Raw genomic sequence first — 7,521 nt, 5'->3', positions numbered from 1 at the left:
TAGTACCAGTAATAATTTATTTTAAGGGATCATCAGTTGTTTACCATGAAGCACTGTTTTGTGGATTAAAAAAATGTATATACTTGCTTAGTTCTGGAAACACGCGAAAGAACTACTACAATAACATCTGAATAAAATACAATGAGTGTTAAATAAATAAAATTTCTGGTTTCGGAATGATAACTAACGATATATATATATATATATATATATATATATATATATATATATATATATATATATATAGACATACACACATATATATATATATTTGGTAAAACTGATAATTAGTAAAAACCTGAAGAGAGTGCTCAATACCATTGCAGAGTAAATATGAGTTTATTTTTTTATTACCGTTTTATCTGTTTGGTTACATATGTTTCGGGTGTCGGACAGTGTTTACGATCTAACAGCATCGTCAGACCTTACAGAAATGGTTGGTTAGCATTAGGAAGAATTGTTTTTAGAGGGAATACGAGGGGGAAAATGTATCTATTCAAACTCATGTTTCATGTGAACGTAATAAAAAATAAAACACACACACACATATATATATATATATATATATATATATATATATATATATATATATATATATATATATATAACCCCGGAATACGGTGGTCATAAGACACGTTTATTTCAGGTTACGATATAAACCGCGTTGTTATTTCGGAACCTGGTTACGGCATTTGCCTGACTTTAGAGTGTTATTTATGGTTTTTATTATATACTCTACTGTACTTTGTTACTAATTTTTAATATCGTATCTCGGGTACTATTGTATATATATATATATATATATATATATATATATACTTGTTTAATTCTGGATCAAATAGACGCAGAATATTTTAATAATAACATAAGTTTGAAAATGTGTGCATGTACATGCGTACTATTCTAACAAACAATTTCTCTGTTCGTGTTTCAGTTTGTATAAAAATGAATGCCTGTTGAACTAGAAATTTTGAAATGCCATAACTTGATTTAAAAACAAGTTTATTTGACAGAGTCGGCTTCATTTTGCAGAGGAATCGAATGGCGAATTTATTCAATCTGACTGGAAAAGAATCGGTGACACAGAAATCAATCAGCAGAAATGTTTGACCTGGTGTGCTCAAGTGTATGCACGCCATCTTGTATAGACAACTACACACACGCGCATATACATACATACATATATATATATATATATATACATAAATATATACATACATATATATATACATACATATATATATACACATATATATAAATACATATATATACACATATATATATAAATACATATATATACACATATATATATAAATACATATATATACACATATATATATAAATACATATATACACATATATATATAAATACATATATACACATATATATATAAATACATATATACACATATATATATAAATACATATATATACACATATATATATATAAATACATATATATACATATACATATATATATTTTATTTATTTATTTTTATTCCTTCCATGGCTGCTTGTCTTTTTTTGTTTTCAAGTAAGATCTTTGGCTTAGTTGTTGTTTCATCAAATACTTCTGCATGCAAAATCCGATCCCGAATTATGCTAATTCCTACCCTCTGATGAGAAGGAAAGTATTTCTTCGAAACTCCGCGGATTAAGGACTATCCATTTATCTAATGTTTCCTTTTCAGATTAAATATGTTTTTAATTCATTTCAAAGTGTTTTTTAACATGTTTAATTAACTGTTTGCTCATATTATAAGTTGCATTTCTTATTTGGTCTTATCGAGCTTTTATATCTGGCTGAGATGATTTCATAAATATTAATTCTTTAATATTTATAATTTACTTAAATTTTACCATCTTGGATCATTTTGGTAAATTTAATTGTAATTTTAATTTTATATATATATATATATATATATATATATATGGAAGGAATAAAAATAAATAAATAAAATAAATATATATATATATATATATTTATTTTATTTATTTATTTTTATTCCTTCCATGACTGCTTGCAACTTAGTCATGGTAGCTGGTTTTTGGTTTGAACCTTGCGTGTAAATTGCCTCCTTACTCCTCCAAAAAATCACCAGGGGTTAAACTTTATCTTCAGTCATCTTTATCCCATCCATTGAAACAACTTGTAATAATTTAAGTTTATAAACTAGAAATAATAAGAACATATACATAGTCGTCCACATACAGTACTGTTTCATTGTATCACAACTCATCAGTGCGGCTAAACATATACTTTTTTCCCAGCCGTGGATCGAACCTACAACCATCGGGTTGACAGTCGGCCGCTCTAACCATCGCACCAAGAATCAGTGCCCGTTAACATTTGTCATCAAATGCCTATTAAATTAGCATTTGCCCGTCGAACAGTGCTCAAACTGTCAGTTTGTTCACAAATAAACAGTGGGCTGTGTGTGTGTGTGTGTGTGTGTGTGTGTGTGTAAGGGAATACTTTTCGTTTCAAGGAACGTGGTGCGTTATTTATGACAATATTTACACAGATGTGTCGATTAAGGCAGACAGGAATCAGAAGTCAGCAAAAGATCCCACCTGCACAAGCAAAAATCCAAGTGCAACACAGTTACACACACTCTCAACATTTAAACATATTTACGCGCGGAGAAAACAGGATGTATATAAATACACGTAGATGTTTACATACATAAAAGGATTCACATATGCACGTTATCTATTTATCTAGCTAGCTAGCTAGCTTAGTGGGGGGTGTCTTTTCTCTTCCCTGCAACCTCTTTCCCACAGAAGAGACGTTGCGAGCCTGTCTTTGTTTTATCATTATTTCCATGACAAGTTCTCGTCTAATCCCCAATCTCTGGTCCCTCCCCCCTCGCTCATCTTTCATGAAAAACACCCGTCTAGCTGAAACTACTGTCAATAATTTTCCCCACTCTTTATCTGTGTCTAAATCAAAACGTAGATTCCATGTATAAAGCTTCTTTCTTAGAACTGCACAGCTATGGAACTCTCTTCCATTTGTCTAATTCCCAGCTAACTACAACTTGATTGTCTTCAAGTTCAACATAAACAAATTCTTGATGAACTGCCCCCTTCAGTAACCAAATTTCTATTACTAACGATTGCTACAATATTATCTCATTGATTGCTGTACACTCTAAAACCCTTATCGTCGAGTGGCCTCCGGGCCTTGATAAGTAATGACTCCTATGAAGTATATATATATATATATATATATATATATATATATATATATATATAAGAACAACTAGTTAATAAAACATGTTAAAACACATTGAAAAAGAGGTAAAAATATATTAAATTTTAAAAAGAAACACTAAAAAAAATGGATAGTCCTTAATCCGCGGAGTTTCGAAGAAATACTTTCCTTCTTATCAGAGGGTAGGATTTAGCAAAATGCGGGATCGGATTTTGCTTGCAAAACTATTTGATGAAACTACAAGTAAGTGATAGATCTTACTTGATAACAAAAAGTGAAGCAGAGGGAAGGGAATAGGGTGAATAAAAAAGTGATTTCACGTGAATGGATAGTCTGGTGAAAGGTAAAATTTCCAATAATGGTAAAATCCAAAGATGCAGAATCCAAGAAAGTTAGTTAAATTTCCATTCGCACAAGTAAAATCCAAGGGAACCGCGTAATTAGAAGATGATCCAAAGTAATCCAAAAGGCAGAAATCCGTGGAATAATTCACAAATAGGTACAAGGAAATGGGAAAGAATTCCAATATATTATTAAAGAAAGATAAAATGTGAGTAAAAGAAGAAATGGAGCCAATATACAGCTCGACTGTCGAGGCAAGATTGAATTCAGGAAAACGTGCGAACAAGACAGAAAAAAGAAAGGAGGAAAAAGTTGAATTGTGATTGGAATAATTTTAAGATAGAAAAAAACAATGTCAAAATGACCCAGATAAGATAACGTTAAAGGCGCCAAAATTTTAAGCCAAAAAAGGTCAACTGAAGTTTACAAGTTATTATTTGAGAATTGAATTATTAGTAGAAGTTTCTGAAGGGCAACTAAATGAAATAAGAAGAAATATAAAATAAATACGTACGCATGTATATACATAATACATATATATTAATCCATACAATTACACATATACATATATATATACATATATATATATATATATATATGTATAACTACTTCATTTACTCACATAAATTTTATATACGAAAGTATAGATTTATGCGTAAACTTTAAGTATTTACTTCAAAAGTGCTCAATGCGTAGGTAGAGCTAGTTAGTAATTTATAAAATATATATGGCGACTAAGCTACACTGAATATTCTGCGTTTCATCCACTGTAGGATTCGCCAGGCTTATATATATGTATGTATATATATATATATATATATATATATATATATATATATACACACACACAACAAACACTCCCACATACACATATACATACATATAAGTAAATAAATGAATAAATAATTAAATAAAAAGTTTAAAAAAAAAAAAAATTGTTAAATATTAAAAGGGAGAGAGAGGCCGGTATCTGAAAATTCCGGATAAAGCAAGTATGTAAGTAAATAAGTAAGTATATAAGTAAGTATGTAAGTAAATCCATATAGTAAAGTAACCATACATGCAAAATATTAATGTGTAGGTAGATCATTATAATGATAGATAGGAATATTTGAACGGTAAAAACGGAACTTACAGATGAAAAACCGGCCACACAAGGGAGAAAAAAGAATTACAATAAAAACAATTTAAGTTGTAAAATATTAAGAAAGTATGTAGAGAAAACGATAATATTATAGAAAAGAATATATATCTGAAAGGTTAAATTAATGGCTATGTAATTTCAAATTTACCATAACTTAATTTGGACTTATGTTTGCAGGAAGAGATCAGTTCGTTTTAGAGTTTATTATATTGCTACTTTGAGGGGAAGTGATTATAATTATAGCTTCTGTTGTGCAGAGGTGATATGACTTAGAGACTGGAGTATAAGACTTAAACTTTTTTAGGATGGACAATTTGATTGAGAAAGGGGTATTATTAAGATTAAGTTTTTTTAATTAACGTGATTAGAGAAGGTACTTGGTTATTATTAGAATTTTGGTTGCTAAAAGAAGAAATGTGGTTTCATATTCTTTTCTTAATTAATGTCGAAGTATCACCGATATATGTATGTACTTTATTAAAAACTCGAGGTCTGGAATTAATATTAATTTGCTGATTTGGATTAGGGAAAGAGTTTGAATTTTGTTCATTGTACAAAGATTGTACGAGGTCTGTTTTGGAGGGATAATGAGTGTTGTTAGTGTTATGATGGCTGTTAGGAGAAATATCATTATTCTCATTATTATTATTATGGTTATTGCTGGTTGTATGATTATAGATGGAGGGGCTGCTCGTATAATTAGTAACTATATAAGATGGAGGACGGGAAGAGGAATAACTAGAAGACAAAATATTAGTGTCTGTTATGGGAGGATTGCGCGAGAGCCCTGTAATTGTGCATGAATATATAACATCTTTATGGATGCAATCATTATTGAGTGTGCAAAGATGTTTGTTATTACAATTACAGTTAGTTTTGGGTTTAATTTGAAAAGGGATTTCTTGTACTGATTTAATTTTTTTGTTATTAGATGTTAAGATTCTTTGTGCTAAATTAGACATACTTGAATAAGAAACCCCTATTGAGTTTTTATTGAGAATAGAACTATATCTGTGTGGGTATTTGAAAGAGTTTTGTACAATGTTGAAGAATTCCTTAGTTATATTAGTTTTGACATTTATGCTAAATTGAGGATTAAACCAAATGTTTTTCTTTGTCATGGTACGACTGGGAAGGATAGAGGTATAAAGATTAGTATTTTGGTTTGGATTATATATGTAGACTGGTTCATTGCAATTGATAGAGACAGATCTTGTTTTTGAACTGTTTTTTACGAGTCATATTGCATGTGATTACAGATTTAAGGCGGCCAGAAGGAGGAGCATAATGGTTGTATTTAATCTTTTCATTGCGTTCTGAGTTCCTTAAGGCATTATTGAAGAAAGTAGCATTTTGATCAAAATTTTTTTCATCGGCAGAAAGAGTAGAAATTCTTCTAGAGACGGAGGGTACTATAGATTTTATAATTAAGTTGGGGTGGTTAGAAGATTTATGGACGTATAAAAGCGTAAGGTTGGGTTTACGATAGGGCTATAAGTCTCGGTGTTTAGATTAAGTGTAGCATCTAGAAAATTTGAAATTTTTAGTTCGCTTCTATAATTATAGAAAGGCCAAACTTATTAAAGAAGTTATGTCATTTTTTAATTGTTTTGTCGTACTCTCTTTGCCTGGCTGTTGTAGTGAAAAGAGTATCGTCTCTATAAAGACCCCCTTGGATATGTTTAAAGTTGTATTTAAGTTCTTTCAGTAAGAAGAGCCCCACTAAATCTGTAACTTCTGCAGAGTCAGAAGCGCCCATCAAGATGTCAAAATTATCAGGGGTATCATTTCTAGTCCAAAACTTATTGTTAAATTGTATAAGGGACTTTCTCGCTAGGAGAAATAATTTTATTTCTAAATTAAATAAGTCAGGAAGGATTAGAGCCTTATTTAAAGAATCGGAGAAATTGATTGATAATAATTTTGGATGTCAAAGGTTATGAAGTTAAGGACGTGTTTATTTTTAAGGGAGGCAAACCAATTAATTACAGAATCTGAATTTAGCTAAAGATGGAAATTAACCTTTTCTTTAATAGGAGGGGTGAGATTACTTTGGTTGAGATTACTTTATAAATATTAATTCTTTAATATTTATAATTTACTTTAGTTTTGCCATCTTGGTAAACAACTGTAATTCTTCTTATATATATATATATATATATATATATATATACAAGGCCTCTTTCAGCCTTGACAGACTATGGATACTCACTGTAAGGATGCCTGCGCGTGAAATTTGTGTGGCAAGAGTTGCGCAATCTCCAACCACGCCTCTCCTGAGTCAACATTGTTGCATACCAGTGGCAAGTTGAGGTACAAGACGACTGGAAACAATGCCAAGATAAGCGGAGAGCACATACAGCGCCTAGAATTCCCAAATGGGCACCCATCTGGTATTAGCCAGGCTCAACGTTGCTTAACTTCGGTGATCTGACGAGAACCGGTGTATCAACGTGATTATACCGTACATTATATATTCAAGCTGAGATTACTTTATAAATATTAATTCTTTAATATTTATAATTTACTTTAGTTTTGCCATCTTGGATATATATATATCAAGCAAGTCTGATTTAACACGACAGAATTTTTTTCCGATCTTTCTGGATATCTATTTTATTTACCAACAAAGAAAAAAACTAAATAAATAAAATATCGAATAGAAAAATGGAAATTTAAAAAATAAAAATAAAATAAAACAATTCGCTCCAACTCTTCTGCACCCATCTTATAGCCAATGCAAAAATAAATAAATATGCCAGGCCTCAAATAGAAAAGAAAAAGAAAACAACGACGACCGCTCCTGATGATTATCGGA

At 30.4% G+C, this 7,521-nt stretch overlaps 1 pseudogene; it reads right to left on the bottom strand.

The window, feature by feature from the left end:
• Window positions 1-7,056: 7,056 nt before the first annotated feature.
• On the bottom strand, window positions 7,057-7,173 carry LOC145259418 (5S ribosomal RNA; annotated as a pseudogene).
• Window positions 7,174-7,521: the final 348 nt, after the last annotated feature.

This window comes from Euprymna scolopes, chromosome 34, assembly GCF_053919585.1.
Source record: "Euprymna scolopes isolate OS-2025 chromosome 34, ASM5391958v1, whole genome shotgun sequence".
Classification (NCBI taxonomy): domain Eukaryota; kingdom Metazoa; phylum Mollusca; class Cephalopoda; order Sepiida; family Sepiolidae; genus Euprymna; species Euprymna scolopes.
Note: the sequence above shows the minus strand (reverse complement) of the source record. Positions and strands in the feature narration are given on the sequence as shown.